This window comes from Camellia sinensis, chromosome 3 (genome assembly GCF_055761805.1).
Source record: "Camellia sinensis isolate YWXY chromosome 3, ASM5576180v1, whole genome shotgun sequence".
Classification (NCBI taxonomy): Eukaryota; Viridiplantae; Streptophyta; class Magnoliopsida; order Ericales; family Theaceae; genus Camellia; species Camellia sinensis.
The window spans coordinates 93,487,577-93,500,473 of NC_138963.1; positions in this window are offsets into that span (position 1 = coordinate 93,487,577).

Below are 12,897 nucleotides of genomic sequence, written 5' to 3' on the forward strand. Positions count from 1 at the left end.
CCCTTTTGAGATCCTTGAGTGGATTGGAGAGGTTGTCCATCGTTTGGCGTTACCGCCACAACTTTCTAGAGTGCATGACATATTTCATATTAGTATGCTTCGGAAGTATGAGTCGGATCCATCGCATGTATTGGATTGGACCAGCCTAGAGGTAGATGAGGATGCCTCGTCTGAGGAGAGACCGGTGAGAGTCTTGGATAGGCAGGACCAAGTCTTGCGAGGCAAGACAATTCCCTTGGTCAAAGTATTATGGAAACATCACGGGGTTGAGGAAGCAACTTAGGAGCGTGAATTGGAAGTCCGAGAGAAATATCCAAACTTGTTTATTGATGCTTGAGTATATGTTAAGATTTTAGTTTTGTTTATAAACTATGAAGACATTGTATATGTTTTGAATTATGAAAGCATTGTATATGTTAAATATGTTTCGGAAACACAAGTTGATTTGAACATTGTATATGTTGTGTAAGGTTTGAAAATGCAAACTTGTCATAAACATTGAATATGTTTTGGAAATATGAGATGTACGTCTTGAAAGTGGTTGAATTTCAGAAGATGCATATTGATAAAAACATGTTGAATTATATATTGTGGAGTTGTTCTCTTGTGAAATGAGGGAATGACCGGTAGGTGGGTCATGGTAATGAGAATTGAATTGTAGCCATTTTGGAAATTTGCTAAATATGGTTTTAAAACATGATTTAAAATTTTGGGGACAAAATTCTTTAAGGGGGAGGGGGAGGTTATAGTGATCCCAATTTTGACCCGACCTTTGTTACATTCCGGACTCGGGTTTCGTGATTTAATATTGTATCCATGTCTTGTTTTCTTCCTTTGACTCTTTGAATTTGAGTTTTTGGAACATGTTGGACGTGTTTGGAACAGGTTGGTTATTAGTTGGTCTAGATTGTTATTGCCCAGATTTTGGCTTCTTCGCTCGAGCGAGGTTTCTTGCGCTCGAGCGAGATTTGAGAGTTCTCAGGTTTCTTTCCCAGATGCAGAATTTCTGGATAGGTGAAGTTCTTCGCTCGAGCGAGCATATGCGTTTGTAAAACTTCTAAAGCTTTGCATTCTGAGCTCGAGCGCCATTTCTTGTGCTCGAGCGAGGTCACTTGTTGTGTCTGGTTGCTCGAGCGACAACTCTTTCGCTCGAGTGAAGGTCGCATATATTAGTTCACAACAGAGCAAAATTATATCATTTTTATGATCTTCTTTTTGCTAAATCCCCTAATCTGGCACCCTCTCTCTCTAAAACCCTCTCTCTCTCTACAAATACTCCATGGTCTAAGGGTCTCCCTACCCTACTCCCTTTGATATAGAGTTAGAGCATCTTGTGGGCTTCCTCTTGATCTAAGCAAAGTCGAGTTTGGACACTTTTGAGTTTCTTTTTCATCTCTTTTGAACTTCTACACTTGAGGTAGGGATATTCTACACCTTGTTATGGTTTTTAACCTAGGTATTTGTCATTTTGTAGAAGTGGTGAAATTCAGAGGATTTGGGTGAAGTTAGGGTTTGGGTCCAAAATTTAAAAGAGGGGTTTTTATATTGGGTTCCATGAATATATATATATGCATATATATATATATATATATATATATATATATATATGGGGTATTGAATATGAGGTTATATGGGTTAAAATGATGAAATTTAGACTTGGGATTGATATTTGAAAAATGTGAAAAATTGCCCTAATTTGTGTTAAATAACTATTTTGTGTAAATAATGAAATTGATATGGGAAACATGAAATTGGGAGGATGTGTGAATGAATGGTATAGTTGGATTTGATAAATCACTCACCTATGAAAGATTTGATAAGTTGTACATCTGTTTAGAAATATCTATTTTGGACTATCGGTGGAGGATAGCTATGATTGTTGTAGAAACTGTAGGAGGACTAGGTGGGTGAATTGAAACTGGTCATTTGAATTATGTCATTGAATATGACCGTTTGATTGAACCATTGAATATGTGATTTGGATAGTCATTGTATATGACCACGCTTTTAAATATATTGTATATGTATTATTGTTAGGGAGAAGATAGGGGATGTACTCCATTGTTTAGGAGGAGAGAGGGGACGGACTCTATTTTAAATTAAGTTGGCCGGAGTGTCCAAGGTAAAAGTTTCAAAACCTTATATGTTTATATTTGGGTACCGATTCTCTCGGACGATAATCCATAAAATGGCAAGAAAATTGAAGTGTTTGAATAATGATTGTTATTGAATTGTTAATGAATGAGTTGTAGCCTCATTTGGGATTGTTTAGATGATAGGGAACTACACTTATGAATTGATTTGGAATGAATGAATGGAAATGGATTAAGATGTGGTTATCAATGATGTATGGTAATGGGGAGAATGTAAGTTGGCCTTGAGTATTGGACTTTTATTTGACATGTATATTTTAGTTAAATCTCATATATTGTGTTAGTTTATCTCTACTGGGCTTTGGTTTACCCTACTTGGGAAACCATTTCAGGTACAAGAGACATGCCTCCTCCAAGGGCGTAGCTTGGGAAGACTTAGGAGTTGGAGGCTTTGTTTTGTTATTTTTGTGTTTAAATGTTTATTCAAGCCAAGGGCTTTGTATGTATAGAGCTTAGGACTCTTTTTGTTATGACCAAGTGATATCTTGGAAAGATGTAAGCCGTGGGGCATTTTTTTTTTTTTTTTTTTATTGTAATAAACTAGTGTTACATGCTGTAGTTTCAGAATGAGCATTTATGAATGTGTAATGCATGTAATATCTCTTGTAATATAAACTTTGATGAATGGAAGTATAACATTTTCTATTATGTTCATGAATCTTATGGGTTGGATTATTCACTTTATTTTGAGGGTGTTACAAATCTAGTCATGTAACGCCTCCAAAATAATAACATCTCATAGAATGATATTCGATAGAAAAGTATGAACTTGTGAAATATTTAACGTTTCATTGATATTCCTTAAATATACAAAAGATGCAATATGAATTTATACATTCATAAATCTTGGATCCTGAATCTATAGCACATAACATTTGTAAATGAATTGGAACAAAATAAAGTACATATAAGTTTATGCCCTAATAACTACATCTTTTCAAGTCAATGCTTGAGTACAACAAAAGTGAGTTAAACTCAATACATATAAAACTCTAGACTTGTACAACAAAATAATTACACAAAAGAAACCAAAAGAAGCTTTTGGCTCTAAGTCCTCCCAAGCTACGTCATTAGTAGAGGCTTATTATCAGCACCTGGAAGTTGTTTTCCACGTAGGGTGAGCTAAAATCCAGTAGAGATACTTGAACACAACATATGAAGCTTCACAAGATCATATGGTGAATGCAATGTATGCAATTTTTCAAAAATATTATACTTCTCTTCCAAAACAATGCAATGTCTCAATTATATGTATATCAATTCAATAAATAATACTCTTCAAATTAGAAAACATGACAGCGAATACAAAGCACTGGAATCTCTACGTACGTGTCTGCCAATAGGCTATACAAGCACTAGCAAAGCCATTTTACCGGTACTATCCAGAAGGATTGGCACTTAACTGTGTGAGTTTCTAGACTTTCACCAAGGACACATAGGCCAACAATATAAACCACAACCACACCCTTTAACTAGATTCACCAAGGTATATACCTTTTTTTTTTCTTTTCAAAACAATACATTTTCAATGTTTAAGTATGAAATAATGTTCAATGCAAAATTTTTGAGTAATTAGTTGCAATTAACCTAATCCTCATGCAATTTCTACAACAATCAAAGCTATACTCTACTGATAATCCAAAATAGATATCTCTTCTCAACAGATAATTTCCAACAAGTATAAGTGTTAAAATCTCAAAATAGGAGTGATAACACATATCCAACTCCACCCTTATCATCAACGGATATATTCGTTTTATCTTTTCAAAAACCCAACATCATTCATTTTTCTTTCATAAATCAAACATTAATAATTTCAAATCACACATCATTTACTTTCAAAAACATATTTAAAGAAGAAATTTCTAACAGTTCAACATAACTCAACAATATTTACATCTCCACAACTTTTCTCAAGAATCTATTTTAAAGAAATCCATATCTCAAGAGTGGAAAAACAAGAGAGTAAGAGTAGAAGTTTAACGAAGCTAAAAACAAAATATTCTCCGATTAAAATGATCCCTCGACGAACTCTACCTTTTTCTCTAAGGAACTATGGCGGAGAAATCAATCGATTTAGGCGTATGGAGGTATTTAGATAAGAACTAGATAGAGAGTAGAAATGAAAGATTGATAAAAATTCCTTTTCCCTGATCTGAAATACGTACAAACCACTTGAGTGACCAAACCATCGCTTGAGTGTAAGACACAAATAAGTGACACTGCTCGAGCGACAAAAACATTGCTCGACAGGCCATAAAAACCCTTCTACGACGTGCAACGTAACGTCATATTATGACCAATCATGGAAAGTCATTCACTTTCAACGACATGCCATAGTACACCATAAAAAATATTTAACAACGGATCTCGTGCGTTGTGTTTGACTTTCCTACAACTACTTTTGTACGTCATTAATTAAAGGGACAAACCACGATGTTCATTGCTAGTCGTTGAATATTTAATACAATGACCTATTTTGTCTGCCGTAGATAGCCCAAGTTTCATAGCATTTTTTGCATGCCGTACAATATGTATATTTTTCATATATATATAAAAAAAAAAAGCAGATTTTATTTCACCTATACAATATTATAAGAAAACATTACAAACAAGCTTTACAAACACACACATGCACACAGACATATATATATATATATATATATATATATATATATATATATGTATTAATCAACTACCAAAATATTGTTTCAAACATCCAAAAAAAAAAAAAAAAAAAAACTATCTATAACTTGTGAACATCCAAAAACTATCTATTCTTTCTAAACCATCCAAAAACTATGTTTCTAGACATCAAAAACTATCCTTAAGTTCAAAACCGTCCAAAACGTTCAAAAAAAAAAAAATCCTTAAGTTCTAAAGCATCCAAAACTATCCTTAAGTTCAAAACCACCCTAAGTATGGTTGTATTTTGGGATGATTGCAACAGCATGAGCAATGCATCTAGACCACCTTCCTCCACAATCTTTTCCTGATTGACATCTGAAAGGAAAAAAAAAATAAGAGGGGGAAGAAGATAATGAGATTTTTCATATATCGAATGTTTACCGTGAGAAGAAAATGAGTATAGCAGTAACAAGTTCTTATATAACCTTTCAATTTAATTGCGGAATCAGAGTGTCTCAAACAGAGCCTTTTTTGACAAACTAAAAAAGTACAGATTAGCTTATGCCCAAACAATATTCTGACATGTTGAGTACTTAATATTTTACATCATACCACATGGCAACAGAGATGGATAGAAAATCTTTCTTGTGTACAAGAAAGATAAAGGCGCCAACGTTATGAAATAGGAATAAGGCTAGAATGAATAGCTGTAGAGTTGTGTAAAGTGTATATTCATCTTTGTTTTTATTATTCACATTTCTCAAGGCATTGAATATATCTTAGTTTTATTTAAGAGTAGAAGAATCTAGATTGTGGTAAGTAAGCTCTGATTGGTTAGCTGCTCAAATCACAATAATATCACAAATAAAGCCCGTAAAAAAGTAAAACGGAATTTTACTAATTTTGAAGTTTTCAAAGAAGAATGGGCACTTGTTTGAGTTACTAAAAATCAAAATTCATTTTAGAAGAAATTTTAAATAACTTTTTAACACTTTAGAATTTGTATAATTTTTTGTACTTCACAGTTAAATATGTTGTGTACACGCTTATTTTGATATTTCATTTGAATCGTAACATTACAATTTGTAAATTGTGCAGAACTACACAGTGAGCATCAAGTCACTCACTCGCACATACATGTATGCAACAAGCAAGCTTAGGACACAGAAACAACTCAAAAACAGTAATATGTTATGTACCTTCAGTAGCAAGATTAGCCACTACCTTTACAGCATGGATTTGGACATTGATATCTCCAGATGTTAACAATTGTAATATTTTTTCAAGCCCAATTGGAAACACGAAGTAGAAAATCTCATAAGTTATCTAAAAAGGAGGGAGGAATTGCTGAACTTTATATGGTCTAAAACAATTTCCCTGAGAGGCTTGGAATGGGTGCAAATGTAACCTTTGGCATTATTTGAACAAAAAGTTATTGTACATGTACACAATCTCTTGAATGCCATACCAAAAACTTGGGTTCAAGTGTTCCTAGCAGCTTGGTCACCTAAAATTAATGCCTAACTATTGCATGGGGTGAATGGAGATAAATAAAAAATAAAATTAAGCTAACAGTTAAAAATCCACAGTGCAAAGGTCCCAGCATACATGGTATCTTTCCAAGAATAACAAAGTACTAGGAGGAAGACATATGTTCAAACGAATTATAAGTGACGTTGAAACAACAAACCCATTGACCAAAAGAACATGATAAGTGGGCATCAAGCTTTTTCATTATTCAATAAAATACCTCTTCTAGCTTCCCTGCCACTAAACTAGGAGGACATTATGAGATTGGTTGTTTCTTGCATTTTTTTAAAGATGAAGCCATAAATTTGAAATTATGCGAACAAACCAATTGAGAATACGAACCTAACAATTTTTGCTAAAGATTTTTATCTTTGATGTAGTTTCTCTTACAACATATTCTCCATGCCAAAGGTGTATATATGATGTATTCAATATCTCCACAAACAACAACAAACCTCCCATTGGGATTATGTTTTAGACTCTTGGACAAAAAAAAAGACAAAAAAAAAAAAGGCAGAACTAATAATAAGTACACACACATAAGAACAGATCAGGATGCCACTGATGTGGATCACAATTAGCATTTATGGTTAATAGTTTCAAAAAAAAAAATGATACATGTCAATAATGGGAGAAAGCGCGTTAGTTATCATATGACTTATTCATGCTGTTAGCTAATCTCCTATCAAAATTACGTTGGTCACAATAGCAATAATAGCACCATTATAAAGAAGTATATGAGATTTAAGTCAAAGGCACCAAAATAAAAAGAATGCCAACTGATACAACAAGATCAAGTGTTGATCCTGTCCATCCCCAATCCTGGGAGGGAGGTGAGGACTGGGTACAAACTTAACTTCCAACTTGTACTTGCACGGAGTAGCTGCCCTCAAATCTAAGTTTTCAAGCTTGACAATGACTGCCAAAAGTTCTACTTTTCTCATTCATGATTAAAGTGATTTCATATGGATCCATTTGGCACCACTTTCAAAACTGTATTCTATTCTCCCAAATTTTAAATTTTTTTAAAAAATAATAATAAAAAAAGCATACAAGAAACCTTTTGGAAAAGAAGAAAAAAACAAAACTGGTTTTGAGAAAATTTCCTAAAAATAGAAAGAAGAGAGAGAAGAGAGAGATTTACTCACAAGCTTGGGCTTTATTACCAATCGGCCAAAATTATCACATTTATTCACTCATTTATTTCTACAACAATGCTTGGTAGCTCGAATTTTCATGACCTGAATCACTCGAATGTCTCAAAACGACGTCGTTTTGAGAGTAAAACGACGTCGTTTTGATACATTCGAGCTATTTGGGTCACACAAATTCAAGCTACCAAGCATTTTTCTTATTTCTAATGAAATTTTTTAGATGAAACATTTTTTTAAAAAAAGTGAAAAATAAAACAAAAAATTCAAAATAAGTACAGTAAAAACAAAAAGCAAAAAAAAATCTACCTTTTTAGTTTTCATTAATATGTCTTTAATAAACTTCTAATTTTTTTTTAAAGCATCTTTTCACATTTGAACCTACAAGAGTTAATTTTTTTGTAAAAATTTGTAGCACATCACTAAAGACCAAAAATCAAAATCAAAACATTAAAGACCACACAAAAAATACCAACAAAAAATTGCTAAAAAATGCAATTTCCAAACAACACCCAAGCAAACTTGAAACAATAGAGTAATTTTGAGATCAGAATAAAAAAAACCCCTAGCCTGATTTGGGTATTCTCTCAATGAGATGAGATCTCCCTGCTACTGAGACCAATTCAAAAATCCCTTCCTAATTAAATAGGAAAACAAGCAAACAAAAATAAACTATATACAAAATAATGCGACTACCAATATTGAAATAATAAGCCAGTTTAATTAATCTTCTTCCGACTTGAAATGAATGGACACACAACTATTACACTATACAAATTTCATACAACTTTTTTTTTTTTTTTTTTGTGTGTAAATCATTACTCATTAATAATATGCTATAAATAGTTTGGCAATATTTTCAAAGAACTTAAATGTCATGAATAGTTTTGCAAATCCAACTAGACTCAAAAGGGCAAAAGTAGGCAAACCAGTCAATTGATAAAAGACATAAGCAATGAACGCAACATTATTTTTGAGGTGATTATAAACATATAACTGAAAGCAGCAACATGACAATACTAGTGGTCACAAAGGGTTCCAGAATTGAGAGTTCAGTTCACTCAAATATCACACATTTAGACCTCTGCAGTAAATCACAGTACAATAATAATTTTTTAATAGATAAAAAAGAGAGTACAAATTAGGCTAAAAATTGTAACATACAATCAACCAGAGTAATCAAATCAAAAAAATACTCTGTTTGGTTAGGTAGAAAAGAGAATCAAAGCAAGAGGAAGCTCACCTCACTTGGGACTTTTGTCAAACATGTTGTCTTCAGCAAACAAGCACCATATATGCACATGAAATTGAACACATCAATTACGGTTTTGGGCCAAGAGCAGTATCAATTCTAACCAACTTAATCAAACATATATGAGTGTGCATACATATATATGCAAAATTCTCGAATGCGAAAAATATTAATCAAATCAAATAGATGAAATAGAACACTCTAGAAAATAGAACACTAAATAGACGAAATTGATAGTTTAAAAGGATAAAAATGATCAACTAAACTCTAGAAAGAAAAAAAAAAACATTAATCAAATCAAATTTTGCTTCAAAAAACAAAAAATTACTTCTAAAAATGACAACAAGCAAAGTTAGAACTCACAATTTTGATAGTATTCTCCAAGTTCTGAGCAACACCATGAGCCAAGAAAATCAACAAGGCTCTTGGTTAGGGTTTTAGAATTCGAGTGTTCAGCAACGAGTGGTGTCTCTTCGTCCAAGGCTTCTCAGAACTCCTAATTAGCTCGATTTGCCACAATGAGGTATATAAACCCTAGAAATCGATGGTGTGGTGGGGCATATGAGATAGAGTATATGTAACGTCCTCAAAATAATACATAAAACCCATCACTTTAGACATGCATTGATATAAAAGAAACCAACCATTTCTATTCATCAGAGTAGTTCTTACAACAGTATTATATGTTAACAACAAAAGAAAATGCCCCATGGGCTTACAGCTTTCCAAGTCAACACCTGGTTACACAAAAGAAGAGTACTAACTCTATACAAAATAAGCCCTTGGCTTGATATACATGTAATACAAACAAAATAAACAAAAGAGTCTTCAACTCTCATCATCATCCAAGCTATGTCCTTGGAGGTGGCATACTATCTGTACCTGAAAATAATGTCCCATATAGGGTGAGCCAACGCCCAGTAGAAATATGCTAAACACAGTATGAGCAATAACTAAGACATTAGCAATTGATTAATGTTCAATTTCCATAAATCAATTCATAACCCATTTCCATTTCATGACCACTATGTTCATGTTTCATTTCAGTTTCCATTTCTTATCAATTTCACAATTTACATCCACGGCTCAGAACCTGGCCAACCACTTATATGAGACAGTGACTCATATTAAACGTTTCCTATTTTACAATAGATAAACATACTAGTTGTATCAACATCTCGACAGGTAAGCATACAAGCTGTATCTACATTTCAACAGATATGCATATTAGCTATATCAACACTTCAAAAGATAAGCATATGAGTTGTATCAACACTTCCATAGATAAGCATATAAGCTATATCAACACATTAATTGACAAGCATATGAGCTGTATTAGTGGAGTCCATCCCTTATCTCCTCCCAAACAACATCCGGTTTAGAGGTCCATTCCCTATCTTCCCCTAAACTGTGGAGTACATCCCCTATCTCCTCCCACACACACAACGTATATACATATAGGTCATATACACAATCAATCAATACATAACGTTAATGTATTCTATCAACCGTCATACTCTATGACATATCCAATTGATTAGTTTTAGTTTGCCTAATCATCATGCATTGTCTACAACAATCAAAACTACCCTCCACCGGTAGCCTAAGCAATTATTTCTAAACAGATAATAAAAGCTCTAACAGATAAAATATCAATGTTTTCAAAAGTGAGCGATTAATAAATCCAACTCCACTATTCTACTATATAATTAGTCAATTTCATTATTTCCAACTCAATTCCATATAACCACAATTTTCCCAAATTAATCATACCAATTAATTTATACAATCAATTAGGGTTTTCTACCGTATTTCCCAATATTGACCCAATGGTCTATATATCAACAACCAACAACAATATCATTATTTTGAAACCCACAATACACATTTTAGAATCAAAATAACAAAACCCTCTTAACATTTTGAAACCCTAAGTCCCAAAATTACCCAACTTCAACACTTTATCAAAACAACCAAAAATCTATGTCAAAGACCATAAGAGTGAGTAGGAATCCCTACCTCAAATTCGGAACCCAAGAGAAGAAGATGAAGAAAACCAAAATGCTCCAAACTCCAAGATCCACGAATCAAAACGAAGCCCTCGACGATCAACACAACTTTTACAAAGGCCAAAGGAGAGGAAAGCACTCTAACTTAGTCAAACCCTAGAGAGAAGGGAGTTTCTAGAGAGAAAAGCTCTCAAATGGCGTTTTGGAAAAGTAAGAGAGAGAGAGAGAGGAAGTGTAGAAAATGATTCAAAAATGCCCAGCTGCCCTTTGTTATACGACATTCCCGCTCGAGCGGAAAACACAACGCTCGAGCGTCAAGAACAAAAAACTAGGTCCGCTCGAGCGCAAGAAAGCCCGCTCGAGCGCCAAGACACAAGAATAAAGCACATCCGCTCGAGCGCGAAAACCAGTCCGCTCGAGCGTAGATTTTCATCTCCCAAAACTTTTCAGAAAAAGAACTACCCGCTCAAGCTCCAACAAGACCGCTCGAGTGCGACCCACTCGAGCATAGAAAACACACCTGCAGAAGTTATTGTAGGGACACGAAATACTGGAAGGGTGTAAACCATGCTCGAGCGCAGAATGACCCGCTCGAGCGGACCAGACAAAAACTGGGCAACAACAATGGGAGCCAAAGTTCTACCAACCTGTAACAACCAAGCCCAACACAACCTATAACTCAAACAAATGGACTCAAAGGACGACAACAATGTAGATATAACTACCAGCTCCACGGAACCAAAGTCCGGAATACAACAAATATAGAAAGGGAAAACCAAGATCGCTATAGTATAAGAGTTGGGTGAAGCGAGAGAGAGAGAGAGAGAGAGAGAGAGAGAGAACCATTTGAAACCCTTACTGTTCGAAGCCTATCTCTTCTCCTTCTCTTCTCGGTTTTCCTTCATGAACAATATTCTATGTTCATCCATTAAGAGCTAAGGAGTGAATGTTTTAAACACTATTCGGTGCTCCGACCCTTCTCTTCCCCCGCGATTTTGCTTCTTTGAACCCTTCTCTTCTCTTCTCTGTGCCTAACCCGTTCATTTTTATTATTAGAAGTCAAATGGTTGATATATATATATTTTTAAATATATTTTTTTGGTTTTTTGGCGCTAGAGTTTTTCATTTTGGCGCCTATTTTTTTTCGGTCATTACATTCACAACATGCATTGTGCGTCGTAAAATGGTAATACTTTTAACGACAGGCGTTGTGTGCGTTGTAAAAAGTACAATACTTTTAACGATGGACATTGTGTGCACTATGAAAAGTGTAATACATTTCATGGTTGGCCTATGTGTGTCGTGTATAGTTGATGTATTAATGACATGTCATATGCATGTCATAGAAAGTTTTATTATTTACAGCAAACATTGCAAGCCATAAAAAAATCATCATTACTACCATTCATGGCCTACACAATAAACACACTGTGGTTGAAAAATTATTTACGATGTGCAAAAAAAGCAAGTTGTAAAAGTGAGAGACCACAACGTGCATTTACTGTATGTCGTTGATGTGGTGCCGTGAAAACCTAGTTTTGTTGTAGTGCAAGCGCACAATGACCTCCTCCTAGAAGTTTTGCAGATAGTAGAAAATCACTCGAGTGAAGAAATGACTGCTCGAGCGAAGGTCACCCTACTCTTAAAAGTTTCGCAGACCTATAAAAATACTAGAAGATCTTAAAGACCACTCGAGCGACCAAAGCACCGCTCGAGAGAATAAGAAAGGAAATGGACAACAACTCTTTTGAAAAACTTACTCCTAACTTGTTTCAAACACAACCAATAACTCTAAACAGCCAAACTCAATTAACAACAAAATGAAAATGGTATAAACAACAATTAAAGATGTGAAATTGTGGATCTAAGAACATGAAAAATATCGGTCTAAACTGGAACCGTCGTAAGTCAAATCAACCTTTACACTAATTAGAATATAACCTAATCATTGAAACATTATTTTAGGGGATGTTTAATAACTTGACCTAACATTTAAAACTGAATGCATTAAGTAATAATCAATTAAGCTCGTTTAATAACTATAATCGATATCACTTAAAAATTTGAAGTCAGACGAAACTTTTTTGATTGAATTTATAAATACTAAATATAAGTATCAATATACACTATTATAAACTCACTACTACCACCGCTACCACTACCACTGCTACCAT